The 22,920-nt window shown below is 46.2% G+C and overlaps 1 protein-coding gene across 2 annotated transcripts in view; it reads left to right on the top strand.

Annotated features, from left to right (window-relative positions):
• Positions 1-22,920, top strand: part of CNTNAP4 (contactin associated protein family member 4) — a 1,095,419-nt gene that overhangs the window by 426,790 nt on the left and 645,709 nt on the right. The window lies entirely within an intron of this gene.

Here is a 22,920-nt window from a genome sequence, read left to right as displayed (position 1 = left end):
CCACATTGCCAAACTAATCTCGTTTGAGATGATGCCCTTTCGGTTGGTGGAAAGCACAGCTTTCCGCGAACTCATGGCCTATGCAGTACCACGCTATGACCTACCCAGTCGCCACTTCTTCTCTCGCAAAGCCATCCCAGCCCTCCACCATCATGTGAAAGACCGCATTGTCCATGCACTCAAGCAGTCAGTGAGCGGAAAGGTGCACCTCACAACTGATACATGGTCCAGTCGGCATGGCCAGTGCCGTTACGTGTCCATCACTGCGCACTGGGTTAATTTGGTGGATGCAGGGTCCACAGGGGACAGCGGTGGTGGGACAGTGCTGCCTAGCCCACGGTATAGGAAACAGTTGGCTGTAGGCGTTCCACCCTCCTCCTCCTCCTCCTCCTCCTCCAGAAGCGAAAGCTCGTCCACAGAGCGCAGTCGTACGAGCACTCCATCTGCAGCTGCCACTGTTGCACATGATGTGTCCCCCTATCGAGCAGCTAGTGGAAAGCGTCAGCAGGCTGTGTTGCAGATGATGTGTTTGGGTGACAGACATACCGCCGAGGAGCTGGCCGAGTACTTGAAGCGACAAACTGAGTCAAGGCTGGGCAGTGTACATCTTGAGGCAGGCAAGGTAGTTAGTGATAACGGCCATAATTTTGTGGCAGCCATAGCCCTTTCAAAACTCAGCCACATACCTTGCTTGGCTCACACCTTGAACCTGGTGGTGCAGTGCTTCCTCAAAAATTATCCGGAGTTAACAGCCCTGCTCCAGAAGGTGCGAAGACTGTGCGCGCACATCCGCCGGTCGCCTGTACACTCCGTTCGTATGCAGAAGCTGCAGCGATTGCTCCACCTTCCCAACCACCGCCTCATTATCGATATTGCAACAAGGTGGAACTCCACCCTGCACATGGTGGAGCGGCTGTGCGAGCAGAGGCAGGCCATAATGCATTTGTGGGAGGATACACGGCCAGGCACTTTGAGAGCAGACATGGAGTTGACAGGTGTGCAGTGGTCGAAGCTGAAAGACCTCTGTAAAGTCCTTCAGTGTTTTGAGGAATGCACACGGCTGGTAAGCGCAGACGATGCCATCCTAAGCATGAGCATCCCACTTATGCGTCTGCTCATGCAAACTTTGACGCACCTTAAGGAGCAGGCGTCTGCAGCCAATGTTGATGAGGAGGAAGAGGAGGAGGGAATCCTTGATGACATTCAGCCATTGTCTGCTCAGGGACCTCTCCTGGACGAGGTGGAGGAAGAAGAGGAGGAGGAGGATGATGATGGGGATGATTACTTAGGGGAGGAGGATGCATCAAGTGGGGAAAGTGAAAATGTTGGTGTGACAAGGTCTGGTAGAGGGTTTGTGCGTGACTGGAGGGATTTGGATTTGCCAGAAAGTGCTCCTCCAACCAGCACTCGCAGTGCATCATTGACACCGGGAACATTGGCCCACATGTCAGATTATGCCTTGCGGATCCTAAAAAGGGACCCCCGCATTGCCAAAATGATGAACGATGACGACTACTGGTTGGCCAGCATCCTGGATTCACGCTATAAAGGCAAATTACAAAACATCATGCCACAGGAGAACCTTGACCTAATATTGGCTAATAAACAAGCAACTCTGGTAAATCGGTTGCTTGAGGCATTCCCAGCACACAGCAGCGGTGATGGTTCTCACACAAGCCGTACGGGCCGGGGGCAGCTTGGCAGAGGTGTTCGTGGTGCACACAGCAGAAGTGGCGTTGGAGACAGGGGTTTCATGACAATGTTGTGGACTGATTTTTCAAATACCGCTCACACAACTGGTAATACTGCATCGATGGAAAGTGACAGGAGACAGCAGTTGTCAACCATGGTTACAAACTACTTTTCCTCCCATATCGATGTTCTCCCACACAGGTCATTCCCCTTTGACTATTGGGCCGCTAAACTGGACACCTGGCCTGAATTGGCACAATATGCCTTACAGGAGCTCGCTTGCCCAGCTGCAAGTGTGCTATCGGAAAGAGTCTTCAGTGCAGCTGGATCAATCCTGACAGAAAAAAGGACCCGTCTGTCAACCCAAAATGTGGATGATCTAACCTTCATTAAAATGAACCATGCATGGGTTTCCAAGGATTTTGTCCCACCTTCCCCTGATGACACATAGGGTGACAGAAAAATGGCTTGCTTTGGTCCACCTCTTCCTGGGACTTGACCTATTTCGCCTTTTGCATCAGCTGAATGTCCAACATCAACATATGCCACTTTCTAAAACTCCCTAACTGTGCTGCCTCCCCCCCCATGGCCGGGGTCACCACCTAGCGCACGACACCGTGCAAGTGCCGTTGCCCTGGACAGGTGGGTAGGCCGACTCTTGGGCGCGGGCACTGGCACAGGGTCCCTCATAGTGCAATCAAGTGTCTCTGACGGTGGTGGTGCACACCCGCCATCAGACACACCGCTGTACTATGAGGGGCCCAGTGCCAGTACCGACGCCCACGAGTGGGCCCCCCTTGCTTGGGCAGGGCCCCAGCATTTGCAATCTTTACCTCTCCCTGCTCCTCCGCTGTGTAATCTGGGCCGTCAAATCCATACTGTGCCTGACACCGTCTGAGCCTGCCTCCTGAGACATATATTTTGAATGTGTACGCTATCCATACATGTTATCCGGGGATACGGTACCCTTTCTAACCTTTGTGCAATCACGTGCAATCCATACTGGGCCTAACACCGTCTGAGCCTGCCTCCTGAGACATATATTTTGAATGTGTACGCTATCCATACATGTTATCCGGGGATACGGTACCCTTTCTAACCTTTGTGCAATCACGTGCAATCCATACTGGGCCTAACACCGTCTGAGCCTGCCTCCTGAGACATATATTTTGAATGTGTACGCTATCCATACATGTTATCCGGGGATACGGTACCCTTTCTAACCTTTGTGCAATCACGTGCAATCCACACTGGGCCTAACACTGTCTGAGCCTGCCTCCTGAGACATATATTTTGAATGTGTACGCTATCCATACATGTTATCCGGGGATACGGTACCCTTTCTAACCTTTGTGCAATCATGTGCAATCCATACTGGGCCTAACACCGTCTGAGCCTGCCTCCTGAGACATATATTTTGAATGTGTACGCTATCCATACATGTTATCCGGGGATACGGTACCCTTTCTAACCTTTGTGCAATCACGTGCAATCCATACTGGGCCTAACACCGTCTGAGCCTGCCTCCTGAGACATATATTTTGAATGTGTACGCTATCCATACATGTTATCCGGGGATACGGTACCCTTTCTAACCTTTGTGCAATCACGTGCAATCCATACTGGGCCTAACACCGTCTGAGCCTGCCTCCTGAGACATATATTTTGAATGTGTACGCTATCCATACATTTTATCCAGGGATACGGTACCCTTTCTAACCTTTGTGCAATCACGTGCAATCCATACTGGGCCTAACACCGTCTGAGCCTGCCTCCTGAGACATATATTTTGAATGTGTACGCTATCCATACATGTTATCCGGGGATACGGTACCCTTTCTAACCTTTGTGCAATCACATGCAATCCATACTGGGCCTAACACCGTCTGAGCCTGCCTCCTGAGACATATATTTTGAATGTGTACGCTATCCATACATGTTATCCGGGGATACGGTACCCTTTCTAACCTTTGTGCAATCACGTGCAATCCATACTGGGCCTAACACCGTCTGAGCCTGCCTCCTGAGACATATATTTTGAATGTGTACGCTATCCATACATGTTATCCGGGGATACGGTACCCTTTCTAACCTTTGTGCAATCACGTGCAATCCATACTGGGCCTAACACCGTCTGAGCCTGCCTCTTGAGACATATATTTTGAATGTGTACGCTATCCATACATGTTATCCAGGGATACGGTACCCTTTCTAACCTTTGTGCAATCACGTGCAATCCATACTGGGCCTAACACCGTCTGAGCCTGCCTCCTGAGACATATATTTTGAATGTGTACGCTATCCATACATTTTATCTGGGGATACGGTACCCTTTCTAACCTTTGTGCAATCACGTGTAATCCATACTGGGCGTGAGAACGGCTGGCGAGCTGTTAAGAAAGCTACAGCACCTGTGGTTTGCACACGTAAGTTTTTCATTTTTTCAGGAATGACGGTTAGGCCTAATTCTGGAACTGCAGTTGACCTGCACTTACTGGGAAATCATTGTTCGCGGGTAATAATTGTAATCAGTGATCCCCATCACTAACGTTGTTCAGCGGGTTATCTGCACCTGTAAGCGACAAACGCTGGCCTTTTCAGTGTAGCGCACATGCAGCCACGGACATGTAAGGGCATGACACACCAGTTATTGGCCAATCTCATGTTCCAGAGCCTCACGTGTCCCTCTAGTAAGCCGGACTCGGAGCGCGGGGCATGACGGAGTCTCGTTCGTTAACGGAATTAAGCTTGCAATGTGTGCATCTGTTCTGTAGCTGGCATGGTTGAGGTTTCCCAGGTGGAGTCGAATTTAACCGTAGGCTCCACTCCTGGTGGTGCCCTTCTGGACATTCCTTTAAGGTTCAGCTTTGCAACCATACTGCCCACGTAAAACAAACACTTTGCCTTCATGAACGCTGTTTGGAGGGTCATGACTCGTGGGAATAACACCGCCCAATCAGTTAACCTGCTAGAGAGATCCTTCGTTGCTCCCAAGCATGACATCACACTCCCTAGGAGGAAGGTAATGCCACTGTGGCGACCGTACTCCTGGGGGCGACAGAAGTGCACTGATGCCCAGCCACTGCTCGATGAATCTGCTGGTACATTGACCCAGACCACTACATTCCCCTCGCACGCTACACGGCCTGAATCTGACCCTGATGAAACTCAGGTTACCCTTCCCATATACAGTTCCATCTTACACGGTGACAAAGAGGAAGCTGCAGATGAAAGTGCAGGTTCGGCCTACCCGCCATCAGACACACCACCGTACTATCAGGGGCCCTGTGCCAGTGCCATCGCCAACGAGTGGGCCCCCCCTGCTTGCTCAGGATCACAGCACTTGCAAGGTTGAAATACTGTGCACTGAGATGGAAGATGGGGACGACGAGGAGTCCAGACTAGTACAGGGATTCCCTAGCGAGGAGACTTATTTGATTGTTTTCAATGTTGGGACAGCAATTTTTGGGGAGCACGTTACTCTGGAGAATGATAGATGGGGCCCACCATACACTGGAACATTCCAAAGGTGGACATCAGACACTGGAGCAGCATTTACAGGGCCCATTATACACTAGAGCATTAGAAATGGGGCCCATTATGTTTGGAGCATTATTTGGGCCCATAAGACAGTGGAGCTTCATCCATGGGGACCAACATATACTGTAGCATTATGTGGAGCTCATCATATACTGTTTCAAACATTATATGGGACCAATGATTCTGTATGGAGAAATAGATGGGCCTCGTCATGAGATGTAAAAAGTGAAGTATTTTTCATTGTACTATACCGCTATTTCTCTGCCGTATCGGAGCATGATCATTGATGAGTTGTGGTATGTGTTAAAGGGGCGCTCTTTCGCCCAGGGCACATGAAAACCTGCAGCCAGCCCTCCCCCCCCCACAACTTTAGCCAAATAACCCCCATTTTTCCGTGCGTAACTTGTATTATGAAGTTAATTAAGGTTGATAAGCTTAAGTAAGAAGAATTGATGCTTTTGGCATTCAAATGGGCACTGTAGGTGTGTTTCCTGTCCTCCTCTCACTGCCGACTTTTATTCCCCATTGACTTACATTGGGTTTCGTGTTTCGGGACAACCCCGACTTTTCCCTATAATCGGACGATCTTGCTCGACCCGACTTTTGGAAAAGTCGGGTTTCACGAAACGAAACACGACCCTAAAAAACCAAAAGTCGCTCAACTCTATTGGTCACTGTAACGACGCCACACGCAGGTCTCTGTGACACTAACAGAGCCGCGTCTCTGCATCTCATTGCCTCTTGCGACTCTGTGCCAGAACAGAGCCGTCCTTAGCGTTCGGGTGACGTTAACCCAAGCGCAGTACCTCATTGATTAGGTGCATCTGCCATTGTTCAGCAGCGGTCTTGTCACCTACGGCATGGCGGACTCCGGGCGGTGAACGCACCTCCTGTTATTTTATATTTGGTGCGTTCCGCCATCCTAATACACAGATCCTGCAGTGCCAGACGTGTCCCCCTGCTTAAGCCAGTACATGTCCTGGCCCACAAGAAGTTTACTAGAGAGCATTTGGATTATCCAGAAGAGTATTAGGAGGAAGTCTTATGGTCTGAAGAAACCAAAGTAGAACTGTTTGGTAGAAACAAAACTCGTCGTGTTTGGAGGAGACAGAATGCTGAGTTGCATCCAAAGAACACCAAACCTACTGTGAAGCATGGGGGTGGCAACATCACGCTTTGGGGCTGTTTCTCTGCAAAGGGACCAGGACGACTGATCCAAGTACATGAAAGAATGAATGGAGCCATGTATCCTGAGATTTTGAGTGCAAACCTTCTTCCATCAGCATGGGCATTGAAGATAAAATGTGGATGGGTCTTTCAGCATAATAATGATCCCAAGCACACTGCCAGAGCAACAAAGGAGTGGCTTCGTAAGAAGCATATGAAGGTCCTGGAGTGGCCTAGCCAGTCTCCAGATTTCAACCCCATAGAAAACCTTTGGAGGGATTTGAAAATCCGTGTTGCCCATCGACAGGCCCAAAACATCACTGATCTAGAGGAGATATGCATGGAGGAATGGACCAACATACCACTAACAGTGTGTGCCAACCTTGCGAAGACTTACGGAAAACGTTTGACCTCTGTCATTGCCAATAAAGAATTTATAATAAAATATTGTATCGGTTTCCCTGGTGTTTCCCTTTATTATTTAAATTCGCCCTGCTGGAGGCGGTGTATCCAGATGCACGTGTAATTCTGAAATTCGCCTGCTGGAGGCGGTGTATCCGGTTGCACGTTATATTATTTAATTTTGCCCTACTGGAGGCGGTGTATCCCAGGTCACGTGTGTCAGAGAAATTCGCCCTGCTGGAGGCGGTGTGTCCAGTCACATGTAACCATCACATGTGGTCTACCTGTGATGTCAATTACAGGCCTCTCAGAACTTGCACAATTGGTGGCTGACTAAATACTTTTTTCCCACTGTATAGAGAAAAAAATGTCTTATCAAAATATGAACAAGCTATAATCATAGTGTGATGAAGTTTCTTTCTTCCCTTAACACAAGCTCTTTCTTGTTTAGCTAAGAATCTAGAGAAATCTAATTTAATTGCTTTTAATGAGTATCTTTAAAAACAAAGAAAGTTCAACAATAATTCTTAGGTCACTTCCTTGATTTAATATAAGAGTGTTGTTAAATTTTCTAGCAAATAAGCACATTTTGCAGTGAATAAATACAGATTCCACTTTTTTAAGAAAGACTAAATTGTTTTTAATCTATATGCAAATTCTATTTTAGCATAGTCTGCTTCCCATTTTAAGATGATTTAGATAATGCTTCAACTGTCTTACAGAATAAAAAGACGATACTTAGAAAATGTACCAAAAAAGCAAAGATAATACAATATATTCTATTTTACCTATCAGTTAAACCACCATATACTTCAACATGATCTGCAATACTAGAAGAGACTTTCTAGCTTGAAAGAATTGTTTTTATAGTGGATTGAAAACGTTGAATATCATTTTAATGAGATGTAAAAATATATTAATCTCTTAAATATACCACTGTTGCATTGGTCACCTGAGTATACCGCCTTTTCCTTATGTCATTGTAATGTGATGATGTGTCATCCACCACTGTATAACCATGGTGTAAAATAATGAATTGATGCCATGACAATAACTGATGATGCGGACACATATAAGAGCATTTTTAACCTCTATAAATCAATTTTATTTGTTGTAAAAGGCTTTTAAAGAGAATCTTTCATCAGGTTTTTGCTAACCCACCTGAAAGCCACATAATGTAGGGACAAAGACCCTGATTCCAGTGATGTATCACTTACTGGGCACCTTTCTGCAATTTCGATAAAAATCCATGTTTTATCTGCTGCAGATCTACCATTTCTCCTAAATGCTGAGGTCTGTATAACCCCACCCACAACACAGATTGACTGCTTTCTGTGTACACTGTTCATAGGTAGAAAGCAGCCAATCAGTAGTGGGGGTCGAGTTATACAGAGCTCATAAATATGTAGGACTAGATGGCAGTAAGTTAAGCAGTAATAATCTACTGCGACTAATACAGGAATTTTATCAAAACAACAGCAAGCAGCCAAGTATGTGACATATTGCTGGAATCTTGGCCTCTGCACTTACATTATACTACTCTCAGATTAGGTCAGAACAACTTTGTGACAGAATCTGTTTTCAAATTTCAACTCTTCCCTTAACTTTTCTTAAAGCATGCTATATAACACAGAAAACTAAAGAAAGAAATATTAACATTAACAGTTGTTTGAATACTGCTTTGTATTTTTATATTTTCTTGTACAAATATTCTAAACTAACTGAAGAGCCCAGCATTGCCTGAGCATAGTAACTAACCATGGTTAGTTATATCAAATTATAATGATTATCCTCCATCCAATAGTCCAGTGCCCATATACCCATCATACATATCCACCATCCCATAGTCCCATGCCCATATACCCATCATATATATCCTCCTTCCCATAGTCCAGTGCCCATATATCCATCACACAGCCTCCATCCCATAGTTCAATGCCCATATATCATCACACTTCCTCCATCCCATAGTCAAGTGCCCATATACCCATCACATACCCTCCATCCCATAGTCCCATGCCCATATACCCATCATACACATCCTCCATCCCATAGATATGTGCCCATATACACATCACACATTCTCCATCCTATAGTCCTGTGCCCATATACCCATCATACATATCCCCCATTCCATAGTCCTGTGCCCATATACCCATCACACATATCCTACATCCCATAGTCCAGTGCCCATATACCCATCCCACATTCTCCATCCCATAGTCCCATGCCCATAGACCAATCATACATATCCTCCATCCCATAGTCCAGTGCCCATATACCCATCACATATCCTCTATCCCATAGTCCCATGCCCATATACCTATCATACATATCCTCCATCCCATAGTCAAGTGCCAATATACCCATCACACATGCTCCATCCCATAGTCCATGCCCATATACCATCACACATCCTCCATCCCATAGTCCAGAGCTGGGTGGCACTGGAGATGTGCTGTTATGTGACCTGGCAGTGCGGCCCTGTGTGCGGCCACTGATTATGCGATTTTCTATGACAGTAACAATAGAACCAGGCAGTAATAGCAGAGGAGATGATTAATTTATGTCATGTGTGCTGTGCTCCTTTCTGGAGGGAAGACAATGGCTGGGAGCTTATGTTCCTATGCATTCTAGATTTCTCCCACCTGGTCAGTGTCTGCTGAGTTGTTGTGGAGTTGGAAAACTGTTGCTCATGGCAACCAGTCACAGCTCAGCTTTCATCTTTTAAATAGCTCTGGTGAAATTAAAGATGCTTAGCGATTGTTGCTAATGTCAACACAGTCAAGTGTAACCTCTTGTGGTCAAGAATATGTGCCTATGAAATATATATATTAGATATTTATTACCGTTTATACTCGTGTATAAGCCGACCCATGTACAAGCTGACCCCCTAATTTTTTGCCACAAAAAACTGTGAAGACTTATTGACTCACGTATAAGCCTAGGGTGAAAAATGCAGCAGCTACTGGTAAATTTCAAAAATAAAAATAGATACCAATAAAAGTAAAATTAATTGAGACATCAGTAGGTTAAATGTTTTTGAATATTTATATTGAATCAGGAGCCCCATATAATGCTCCATACAGTTCATGATGGGCCCCATAAGATGCTCCATGCAAAATACACCCCATATAATGCTGCACAAAGGTTATTAATGCCCACATAAGATGCTCCATAGAATAATATGCCCCATATAGTGCTCCATAAAGGTTATGTCCCTATAAAATGCTCCATAGACTATGCCCCCTTAGGTGCTCCATAGATTATGCCCCATAAGATGCTAAATAGATTATGCCCCCATAAAATGCTCCATAGATTATGCCCCCATAAGATGCTCCATATATTATGCCCCATATGATGCTCCATAGATTATGCCTTCATATGCTGCTCCATAGAATATGCCCCCATATGCTGCTCCATAGAGTATGCCCCCATATGCTGTCCGATAGAATATGCCCCCATATGCTGCTCCATAGAATATGCTCCATAGACTATGCCCCCATATGCTGCCCCATAGCATATGCCCCCTTATGCTGCTCCATAGAACATGCCCCCATATGCTGCCCCCATATGCTGCTCCATAGACTATGCCCCCATAAGCTGCCCATAGAATATTCCCCCATATGCTGCTCCTTAGAATATACCCCATATGTTGCCCCCATATGCTGCTCAATAGAATATGCCCCCATATGCTGCCCCCATTTGCTGCTCCATAGATTATGCCCCCATATGCTGCTGCTGCAAAAAAAGCCATAATCACCTCTCCTGCTCAGGACCCAGCACCTGAGTTATTCACCTGTCCCCCATTCCCACGCTGCTCATCGCTATCTGCCACATCATCTGTCAGTGATGTTCAGGCAGCAGAGGGCATGGCGCGCACTAGCCACGTTGCAGCGCCCTCTGCTGGCTAAATGTCACTGACAGAGGATGCAACAGACAGCGGTGAGCAGCGTTGGACCCGGGATTGGTGAATATTGGATATACTTACCCTGTTATGAATGAGTCACCATAGGAGGCAAAAACAGAAATGCTAGCTAAGTCCAGAAAGCCAGAGAAGTTGGCAGCTATCGGATTGCAGACCCCTGAACCTATCAACAACAACTAGCAGTAGCCGTGGGGGGTTCCTACGATGCCCTAGACCCCTAGATCACAGCCGGAGACCTGCTTAGCCTAAAGACAGAAAGGGAAATCTAAACTGCCCCAGAGCAGACCCCAAAGCAATAGGCAGCCCCCAACATATAATGACGGTGAAGCAAGAAGAAAAAACACTAACACAGATAGAAAGATAGACTGAGCAAATGATGGGGCCCAAGCTAACTAGGTAGGACAGGATAGGAAAGTGTTGTGAGTTCATTTTTCCCTTCATCATTGAGGTCTGATCAACTCCCTCCTCTAGTGAAGGAAGGTAGTGAGACTGATTACCAAACACCTGGGCAGCTAGATGATGACTGGGTGGCTGGAATTGAGGACTGGATATAAGGCTGCCGACGCCCTTCTTCCTGGCTGGTGATTTTCCTGCTGGATTCTCGGAGACCAGTCTGATTCCTGCATCTCAAAGCTAAGTTTTTCTGCTCTGCTTTGTACTCTTCAGTTTTGTTTTTGTTTTGCCTTGTTTTTTGGGAGTTCTGCCATCCCCGGTCGGGGGTGAGCTGAATTCCATTTTTGTCTCTGATCTGTTGATATTTTGCTCTGTCTTCAGAATATACCTGAGTGCTGATATAGTCTTTTGAAGCCTAGCGACTTCAGGGCCTGTTTTTCCTATCAGTCGGTTGGCTCATTTTGATAGGGTTTTTGCGGATGGCAGACAGCAGCTTTCCTATCCTGTCCTATGTAGTTAGCTTGGGTCCCATCATTTGCTCAAACCTATCTTTCTATCTGTGTTAGTGTTTTCATCTTGCTTCACCGTCATTATATGTTGGGGGCTGCCTATTGCTTTGGGGTCTGCTCTGGGGCAGTTTAGTTTTTCCCCTTTCTGTCTTTAGGCTATATAGTTCTCCGGCTGTGATTGAGGGGTCTAGGGCACCGTAGGAACCCCCCACGGCTACTGCTAGTTGTTGTGGATAGGTTCAGGGGTCTGCAATCCGATAGCTGCCAACCTCTCTGGTTTTTCTGGACTTAGCTGGTATTTAGTTTTTTCCTCCTTCGGTGACTCATCATAGCAGAATCACCAGCCATACCGCAGATCCTAGGGTACTCAATAGCAGGAGAGAATTGTAAAAAAAAAAAAAAGTGTCAGAATTTTTTTTTTGTGCATATTTTTTCCTCTATATCTCTGAGGCCGTAGGGGGAATTTTTCTCTCAATGGAGATGAAGCAATTGTCTTATCGTGTGGAGCAGCTCGCTGCTGAAGTGCGGGGAATTTCCGCCTATCTTGCTCATTCACATGCTGCTGAACCAAAGATTCCTTCTCCTGATGTATTTTTGGGGGATGGGTCTAAATTCTTGAATTTCAAGAATAACTGTAAATTATTTTTTGCCTTGAAGCCTAACTCGTCGGGAAACTCCGCGCAGCAGGTTAAAATTGTCATCTCTTTGCTGCGCGGCGATCCCCAGGATTGGGCGTTTTCTTTGAAACCAGATGATCCTAATTGGAATAATGTGAATGCATTTTTTCAAGCCTTGGGGTTGTTGTATGATGAACCTAATGCTATTGATCAGGCTGAAAAGACCCTGTTGGCATTAAAGCAGGGTCGGGATTCGGCAGAGTTGTACTGTCAAAAATTCCGAAAGTGGGCGGTCCTTACTACCTGGAAGGGTTTGTCAGAAACTGTAAAAGATACTATGGTGGGATTTCCTGTTCCCTCTGGTCTTGGAGATTCTATGTCATTAGCCATTCAGGTGGATCGGCGTTTACGTGAATGCAAAACTACACGAGAGATGTTACCACCTGTTGAACAAATGTCTGAACCTATGCAATGTGATAGAGTTTTGTCTAGGGCGCAACGTCAGGAGTTCAGAAGGCGTAATAAGCTGTGTTTTTTTTGTGGAGATGCCTCGCATATTATTTCTGTCTGCCCTAAACGAGAGAAATGTTGTGCACACACGTTCTCTGTGGGTGGTGTTCAACCTAAGTTTCTTCTGGCAATTACTCTGCTCTGCTCCCTGTCCACATTTTCCGCCAAGGCTTTTGTGGATTCAGGAGCAGCCCTGAACCTGATGGACTTGGATTTTGCTAAACATTGTGGATTTCCTATGACACCTCTGCGGACGCCTATCCCTTTGAGGGGTATTGATGCTACTCCTTTGGCGAAGAATAAACCTCAGTTTTGGACCCAGGTGGTAATGCGGGTCGCCCCAGACCATCAAGAAAATTGCAGATTTTTGGTGTTGCATAATTTGCATGATACCATTGTTCTGGGGTTTCCCTGGTTGCAAATCCATAATCCAGTTCTGGATTGGAAATCTTTGTCTGTGGTGAGTTGGGGTTGTCGGTGTGCCCTTAGTGATGCTCCTGTTTTCTCCACCTCTCCCCAGTCACATGATGTTCCTGACTATTTGGCTGACTTTTATGATGTATTTAGTGAGAATGAGTCTGCGTCTTTGCCTCCTCATAGGAGTTATGACTGTGCTATTGAGCTGAACCCGGGGTTTAAATTCCCCAAGGGTCGGCTTTTCAATTTATCTGTACCCGAGCACGAGGCAATGCGATCCTATATTAAGGAGACATTGGAGAAGGGTCATATTAGACCATCCTCTTCACCCTTAGGTGCTGTTTTTTTTTCGTGGCTAAAAATGATGGTTCATTAAGGCCTTGTATTGACTATCGTGCCCTCAACAAAATTACTGTTAAATATCAGTATCTGTTACCCCTGATTTCTGATCTATTCTCCAGACTTAAAGGTGCTTGCTGGTTTACCAAGCTTGACCTCAGGGGGGCGTATAATCTTATTCGCATTAAGCATGGGGATGAATGGAAGACGGCGTTTAATACTCCGGAGGGACATTTTGAGTACCTGGTGATGCCTTTTGGGCTCACTAATGCCCCTTCTGTCTTCCAGTGATTCATGAATGATATATTCCGAGACTTTGTGGATAAATTTTTGATTATCTATCTGGATGATATATTGATCTTCTCCAAGAATTGGGACTCTCATGTGGAACATGTTCGGACTGTGTTCCGGATTTTGAGGGAGAATTCCCTGTATGTCAAGGGATCGAAATGCCTTTTTGGGGTACAGAGGATTTCATTTTTGGGATTTATTTTGTCTCCGTCAACTATTGAAATGGACCCGGCCAAGGTACAGGCCATTTATGATTGGGTTCAGCCCACTTCTTTGAAGGCCCTCCAGAAGTTTTTGGGTTTTGCTAATTTTTATCGGAAATTTATAGCTAATTTTTCTGGTATTGCCAAGCCATTGACGGATTTGACTAGGAAGGGTGCTGATGTGCTGAATTGGTCTCCAGAGGCTGTTTCTTCCTTTCAGGAGCTGAAGCGAAGATTCACTTCTGCTCTGGTTTTGCGGCAACCTGATGTCTCACTCCCGTTTCAGGTGGAGGTGGACGCTTCTGAGATTGGTGCAGGAGCGGTGTTGTCCCAAAAATATCCTGAGACATCTAAAATGAATCTTTGTGCTTTCTTTTCCCGAAAGTTCTCCCCATCCGAACGTAACTATGATGTGGGGAATCGGGAACTGTTGGCCATGAAATGGGCATTTGAGGAGTGGAGACATTGATTGGAGGGAGCCAAACACCAAGTCGTGGTCCGTACTGCCACAAGAATTTGATTTACCTGGAATCGGCCAAGCGCTTGAATCCTAGACAGGCTAGGTGGGCCTTGTTTTTCACACGTTTTGATTTTGTGGTCTCTTTTCTTCCGGGCACTAAGAATGTCAAGGCAGACGCCCTCTCTAGGAGTTTCCTTGCTGATTCTCCTGTTGTGACTAAGCCTGCTACCATCTTAGGCGAGGGGGTAGTTCTTTCTGCCAACTCGCCCGATTTGAGACGTGCTCTGGAGGAGTTTCAGGAGGACAAGCCTGAGCGTTGTCCCAGTGGAAAGTTGTATGTTCCTGACCAGTGGAGGAAGAGAGTGATGTCTGAAGTTCATTGCTCTGCATTGGCTGGTCATCCAGGTATTTTTGGTACTAGAGATCTGGTGAGTTGATCTTTTTGGTGGCCCGCCTTGTCTCGTGATGTCAGGAATTTTGTGCAGTCCTGTGGGACTTGCTCCTGGTCTAAACCTTGTTCTCGCTCTAGTGGCTTGTTGATGCCTTTGCCGGTGCCCAGGAGGCCATGGACCCATATTTCAATGGATTTTATCTCTGATATGCCTGTCTCTCAGAGAATGACTGTTATTTGGGTGATTTGTGATAGATTCTCTAAGATGGTCCATCTTGTACCACTCCCTAAGTTGCCATCTTCCTCTGAGTTGGTGCCCTTGTTTTTGCAACAGGTGATTCGCTTGCATGGGATTCCTGAGAACATTGTATCTGACAGAGGAGTTCAGTTTATGTCTAGATTTTGGAGGACTTTCTGTTCCAAGCTGGGAATTCAGTTGTCCTTCTCCTCTGCGTTTCACCCTCAGACCAATGGGCAGACGGAGAGAACAAACCAGACTTTGGAGTCGTATTTGAGATGTTTTATTTCTGCCGATCAGGATGATTGGGTTTCATTTTTGCCCTTGGCCGAATTTGCTTTAAATAATAGAGCTAGTTCTGCCACTTTGATGTCACCTTTTTTTTGTAACTTTGGTTTTCACCCTCGATTTTCTTCAGGGCAGGTGGAGCCTTCTGCCTGCCCAGGTGTTGACACTGTGGTGGAGAGAATGCATCAGATCTGGGACCAAGTAGTGGATAAGTTGTCTCTCTCCCAGGAAAAGGCCCAGCGGTTTTCCAACCGGCGTAGGACCGTTGGTCCCCAGTTTAAGGTGGGTGATATGGTTTGGTTGTCATCAAAAAATATCGCTATGAAGGTGGCTTCTCCTAAGTTTAAGCCTAGATTTATTGGACCTTACAAGATTTTGGAGATTATTAATCTGGTCTCTTTTCGGTTGGCTCTTCCTGTCACATTTAAAATTCACAATGTGTTTCATAAGTCCTTGTTGAAGAGGTTTGTTGAACCAGTAGTTCCTGTGGTGGCACCTCCTGACCCTATATTGGTTGAAGGTAACATGGAATATGAGGTAGAGAAGATACTGGATTCCCGTCTGGCTAGACGGAGACTCCAGTATTTGGTTAAATGAAAGGGTTATGGTCAGGAGGATAATTCCTGGGTCTCTGCCTCTGATATTTATGCCAAAAGATTGGTTCGTGCCTTTCATCGGGCTCTCCCGGATCGCCCTGGTGGCATGGATGAGGGTGACCCCTCCTCAAGGGGAGGTACTGTTGTGAGTACATTTTTCCCTTCATCATTGAGGTCTGATGAACTCCCTCCTCTAGTGAAGGAAGGTAGTGAGACTGATTACCAAACACCTGGGCAGCTAGATGATGACTGGGTGGCTGGAATTGAGGACTGGATATAAGGCTGCTGACGCCCTTCTTCCTGGCTGGTGATTTTCCTGTTGGATTCTTGGAGACCAGTCTGATTCCTGCATCTCAAAGCTAAGTTTTTCTGCTCTGCTTTGTACTCTTCAGTTTTGTTTTTGTTTTGCCTTGTTTTTTGGGAGTTCTGCCATCCCCGGCCGGGGGTGAGCTGAATTCCATTTTTGTCTCTGATCTGTTGATAGTTTGCTCTGTCTTCAGAATATACCTGAGTGCTGATATAGTCTTTTGAAGCCTAGCGACTTCAGGGCCTGTTTTTCCTATCAGTCGGTTGGCTCATTTTGATAGGGTTTTTGCGGATGGCAGACAGCAGCTTTCCTATCCTGTCCTATGTAGTTAGCTTGGGCCCCATCATTTGCTCAAACCTATCTTTCTATCTGTGTTAGTGTTTTCATCTTGCTTCACCGTCATTATATGTTGGGGGCTGCCTATTGCTTTGGGGTCTGCTCTGGGGCAGTTTAGTTTTTCCCCTTTCTGTCTTTAGGCTATATAGTTCTCCGGATGTGATCGGGGGGTGTAGGTCACCGTAGGAACCCCCCACGGCTACTGCTAGTTGTTGTGGATAGGTTCAGGGGTCTGCAATCCGATAGCTGCCAACCTCTCTGGTTTTCCTGGACTTAGCTGGTATTTAGTTTTTTCCTCCTTCGGTGACTCATCATAACAGGAAAGCTGCTGTCTGCAATTCGCGAAAAACCCTATAAAAATAAGAGCCAACAGACTGACAGGGAAAAAGGCCCTGAAGACGCTAGGCTTCAAAAAGACTATGTCAGTACTCAGGTATTTTCTGAAGACAGAGCAAACCGACAAAAAAGGAATTCAGCTCACCCCAGCAGGGAATGGCAGAATCCAGAAAAGCAAGGCAAACTAAAACCAAAACACAAATGCAAAAAGGCAAAGCAGAACACTTAGCTTTTGAGGAGCAGGAATCAGACTGGTCTCCTAGAATTCCACAGACATATCACCAGCGAGGCAGAAGGGCGTCGTCTGCCTTATATCCAGTCAGAGATCCCCGTCGCCCAGTCATCCTCTCCCAGCTCAGGTGCTTGGTAATCAGCCTCACTACCTTCCTTCACCAGAAGAGGGAGTTCATCAGACCTCAATGGTGAAGGAGAAAATGAACTCATAACAGTAAACTCAAGATAAAAAGCGGACGGCACCACTGTTACCGTGTGACTTCAAATGATGTGCGGCATGCAGAAGCCCAGCAGCTGGGAATCTCGGGTGCCAGACCTGGAAACAGTCAATCCTGGGAATCCATGCAAAGAGAAAAGGTCGCACTCATCGAGATGGAAGTTTCACTGATTTATTGACATATCATAAACATGTCAAGTCGGGGGGAGTGACATAAGGAGTGCAAGAAAGGCTGACAATGGCCGTTTCGCGCTGCTCGAGCGCTTCAACGGATCCAAACAGTACCTCCCCCTTGAGTAGGGGTCACCAAACCCTCATCCATGCCACCAGAGCGACCAGGGTGAGCCCGATGAAAGGCACGCACCAATCTTTTGGCATGAATATCAGAGGTAGAGACCCAGGAATTATCCTCCTGACCATAACCCTTCCACTTAACCAAATAATGGAGTCTCCGTCTAGCCAGACAGGAATCCAGTATCTTCTCTACCTCATATTCCATGTTACCTTCAACCAATACAGGGTCCGGAGGTGCCACCCCAGGAACTACTGGTTCAACAAACCTCTTCAACAAGGACTTATGAAACACATTGTGGATTTTAAATGTGACAGGAAGAGCCAACCGAAAAGAGACCGGATTAATGATCTCCAAAATCTTGTAAGGCCCAATAAATCTAGGCTTAAACTTAGGAGAAGCTACCTTCATAGCGATATTTTTTGATGATAACCAAACCATATCACCCACCTTAAACTGGGGACCAACGGTCCTATGTCGGTTGGAAAACCGCTGGGCCTTTTCCTGGGAGAGAGACAACTTATCCACCACTTGGTCCCAGATCTGGTGCATTCTCTCCACCACAGTGTCAACACGTGGGCAGGCAGAATGCTCCACCTGCCCTGAAGAAAATCGAGGATGAAACCCAAAGTGACAAAAAAAAAGGTGACATCAAAGTGGCAGAAAGCTCTATTATTTAAAGCAAATTCGGCCAAGGGCAAAAATGAAACCCAATCATCCTGATCAGCAGAAATAAAATATCTCAAATACGACTCCAAGGTCTGGTTTGTTCTCTCCATCTGCCCATTGGTCTGAGGGTGAAACGCAGAGGAGAAGGACAACTGAATTCCCAGCTTGGAACAGAACGTCCTCCAAAACCTAGACACAAACTGAACTCCTCTGTCAGATACAATGTTCTCAGGAATCCCGTGCAAGCGAACCACCTGTTGCAAAAACAGGGGCACCAACTCAGAAGAAGATGGCAACTTAGGGAGTGGTACAAGATGAACCATCTTAGAGAACCTATCACAAATCACCCAAATGACAGTCATTCTCTGAGAGACAGGCATATCAGAGATGAAATCCATTGAAATATGGGTCCATGGCCTCCTGGGGATCGGCAAAGGCATCAACAACCCACTAGAGCGAGAACAAGGTTTAGACCGGGAGCAAGTCCCACAGGACTGCACAAAATTCCTGACATCACGAGACAAGGCGGGCCACCAAAAAGACCGACTCACCAGATCTCTAGTACCAAAAATACCTGGATGACCAGCCAAAGCAGAGCAATGAACTTCAGACATCACTCTCTTCTTCCACTGGTCAGGAACATACAACTTTCCACTGGGACAACGCTCAGGTTTGTCCTCCTGGAACTCTTCCAGAGCACGTCTCAAATCGGGCGAGATGGCAGAAAGAACTACCCCTTCGCCTAAGATGGTAGCAGGCTTGGTCACCACAGGAGAATCAGCAAAGGAGCTCCTAGAAAGAGCGTCAGCCTTGGCATTCTTAGGGCCAGGAAGAAAAGAGACCACAAAATCAAAATGTGTAAAAAACAAGGCCCATCTAGCCTGTCTAGGGTTCAAGCGTTTGGCCGACTCCAGGTAAATCAAATTCTTATGGTCAGTGAGGACCACGACTTGATGTTTAGCTCCCTCCAACCGATGTCTCCACTCCTCAAATGCCCATTTCATGGCCAACAGTTCCCGATTCCCCACATCATAGTTACATTCAGGTGGGGAGAACTTTTGGGAAAAAAAGCACAGGGATTCATTTTAGATGTTACAGGATCCTTTTGGGACAAAACAGCTCCTGCACCAATCTCAGAAGCGTCCACCTCTTCCTGGAACGGGAGTGAGACATCAGGTTGCCGCAAAACCGGGGCAGAAGTGAATCTTTGCTTCAGCTCCTGAAAGGAAGAAACAGCCTCCGGAGACCAATTCAACACATCAGCACCCTTCTTAGTCAGATCAGTCAAAGGCTTGGCAATGCTAGAAAATTTTGCTATAAATTTCCGATAAAAATTGGCAAAACCCAAAAACTTCTGAAGGGCCTTCAAAGAAGTGGGCTGAACCCAATCATAAATGGCCTGTACCTTGGCCGGATCCATTTCAATAGTTGACGGAGACAAAATAAATCCCAAAAATGAAATCCTCTGTACCCCAAAAAGGCATTTCGATCCCTTGACATACAGGGAATTCTCCCTCAAGATCCGAAACACCATCCGAACATGTTCCACATGAGAATCCCAATCCTTGGAGAAGATCAAAATATCATCCAGATAGATAATCAAAAATGTATCCACAAAGTCTCAGAAAATGTCGTTCATGAAGCACTGGAAGACAGAAGGGGCATTAGTGAGCCCAAAAGGCATCACCAGGTACTCAAAATGTCCCTCTGGAGTATTAAACGCCGTCTTCCATTCATCCCCATGCTTAATGCGGATAAGATTATACGCCCCCCTGAGGTCAAGCTTGGTAAACCAGCAAGCACCTTTAACTCTGGAGAATAGATCCGAAATCAGGGGTAACGGATACTGATATTTAATAGTGATTTTGTTGAGGGCACGATAATCAATACAAGGCCTTAATGAACCATCCTTTTTGGCCACGAAAAAAACCCAGCACCTAATGGTGAAGAGGATGGTCTAATATGACCCTTCTCCAACGCCTCCTTAATATAGGATCGCATAGCCTCATGCTCGGGTACAGATAAATTGAAAAGCCGACCCTTGGGAAATTTACACCCCGGGCTCTGTTCAATTGCACAGTCATAACTCCTATGAGGAGGCAAAGACGCAGACTCAGTCTCACTAAATACATCATAAAAGTCCGCCAAATAGTCAGGAACATCATGCGACTGAGGAGAGCTGGAAAAAACTGGAGCCTCACTAAGGGCACACCGACAACCCCAACTCACCACAGACACAGATTTCCAGTCCAAAACTGGATTATGAATTTGCAACCAGGGAAACCCCAGAACAATGGTATCATGCAAATTATGCAACACCAAAAATCTGCAATTTTCTTGATGGTTTGGGGCGACCCGCATTACCACCTGGGTCCAAAACTGAATTTTATTTTTTGCCAAAGGAGTAGCATCAATCCCCCTCAAAGGGATAGGCGTCCGCAGAGGTGTCATAGGAAATCCACAATGTTTAGCAAAATCCAAGTCCATTAGGTTCAGGGCTGCTCCCGAATCCACAAAAGCCTTGGCGGAAAATGTGGACAGGGAGCAGATCAGAGTAATTGCCAGAAGAAACTTAGGTTGAACACCACCCACAGAAAATGTGTGTGCAAAACTTTTCTCTCGTTTAGGACAGGCAGAAATAATATGCGAGGCATCTCCACAAAAAAAACACAGCTTATTACGCTTTCTGAACTCCTCACGTTGCTCCCTGGACAAAACTCTATCACATTGCATAGGTTCAGACACTTGTTCAACAGGTGGCAACACCTCTCATGCAGTCCTGTGTTCACGTAAACGCCGATCAACCTGAATGGCTAATGACGTAGAATCGTCCAGACCAGAGGGAACAGGAAATCCCACCATAGTATCTTTTACGGCTTCTGACAAACCCTTCCGAAAGAGAGCTGCCAAGGCATTATCATTCCAGGCAGTAAGGACCACCCACTTTCGGAATTTTTGACAGTACAATTCCGCCGAATCTCGACCCTGGCTCAATGCCAGGGTCTTTTCAGCCTGATCAATAGCATTAGGTTCGTCATACAACAACCCCAAGGCTTGAAAAAATGCGTTCACATTAGTCAGACTAGGATCATCAGGTTTCAAAGAAAACGCCCAATCCTGAGGAACGCCACGCAGCAAAGAGATGACAATTTTAACCTGCTGCGCGGAGCACCCTGACGAGTTAGGCTTCAAGGCAAAAAATAATTTACAATTATTTTTGAAATTCAAAATTTTAGACCGATCCCCAAAAAACACATCAGGAGTAGGGATCTTTGGTTCAGCAGCATGTGAATGAGCAAGGTAGGTGGAAATTCCCCGCACTTCCACAGCAAGCTGCTCCACACGATCAGACAATTGCTTTATCTCCATTGAGAGAAAAAAAAATTCCCCCTACGGCCTCAGAGATATAGAGGAAAAAAAAAACACACTTTTTTTTTTTTTCAATTCTTTCCTGCTACTGAGTACCCTAGGATCTGCGGTATGGCTGGTGATTCTGTTATGAATGAGTCACCGTAGGAAGCAAAAACAGAAATGCTAGCTAAGTCCAGAAAACCAGAGAAGTTGGCAGCTATCGGATTGCAGACCCCTGAACCTATCAACAACAACTAGCAGTAGCCGTGGGGGGTTCCTACGATGCCCTAGACCCCTCGATCACAGCCGGAGAACTGCCTAGCCTAAAGACAGAAAGGGAAATCTAAACTGCCCCAGAGCAGACCCCAAAGCAATAGGCAGCCCCCAACATATAATGACGGTGAAGCAAGAAGAAAAAACACTAACACAGATAGAAAGATAGACTGAGCAAATGATGGGGCCCAAACTAACTAGATAGGACAGGATAGGAAAGCTGCTATGTCAGTACTCAGGTATTTTCTGAAGACAGAGCAAGCCGACAAAAAAGGAATTCAGCTCACCCCAGCAGGGAATGGCAGAATCCAGAAAAGCAAGGCAAACTAAAACCAAAACACAAATGCAAAAAGGCAAAGCAGAAAGCTTAGCTTTTGAGGAGCAGGAATCAGACTGGTCTCCTAGAATTCCACAGAGAAATCACCAGCGAGACAGAAGGGCGTAGGCTGCCTTATATCCAGTCAGAGATCCCCGTCGCCCAGTCATCCTCTCCCAGCTCATTTGCTTGGTAATCAGCCTCATTACCTTCCTTCACCAGAAGAGGGAGTTCATCAGACCTCAATGGTGAAGGGGAAAATGAACTCATAACATTACCCCCTCCTGGTGCGGTCTCTGCAGTCTGGCTTCTCCACGGTCTCCCTTCCTGCCTTCAGCAGTCACGTGGTACCGCGCATTACTCATGAATATACGCATATTTATGAGTTTAATGAGCAGTACCACGTGACCGCTGAAGGCAGGAAGGGAGACCGTGGAAAAGCGGGGGGCTGCTGAGACCACGCCAGGAAGAGATAAGTATGATCTGTGACACCCCCGCTCCCCCTCCCCTGCCGACCCCCAGGTATATGACTCGTGTATAAGCCAAGAGGTGGACTTTCATCCCAAAAATATGGGCTGAAAATCTCAGCTTATACACGAGTATATACA

Source organism: Dendrobates tinctorius, unplaced genomic scaffold, assembly GCF_039654945.1.
Source record: "Dendrobates tinctorius isolate UK_male_01 unplaced genomic scaffold, ASM3965494v1 ptg000044l, whole genome shotgun sequence".
NCBI lineage: Eukaryota > Metazoa > Chordata > Amphibia > Anura > Dendrobatidae > Dendrobates > Dendrobates tinctorius.
Note: the sequence above shows the minus strand (reverse complement) of the source record. Positions and strands in the feature narration are given on the sequence as shown.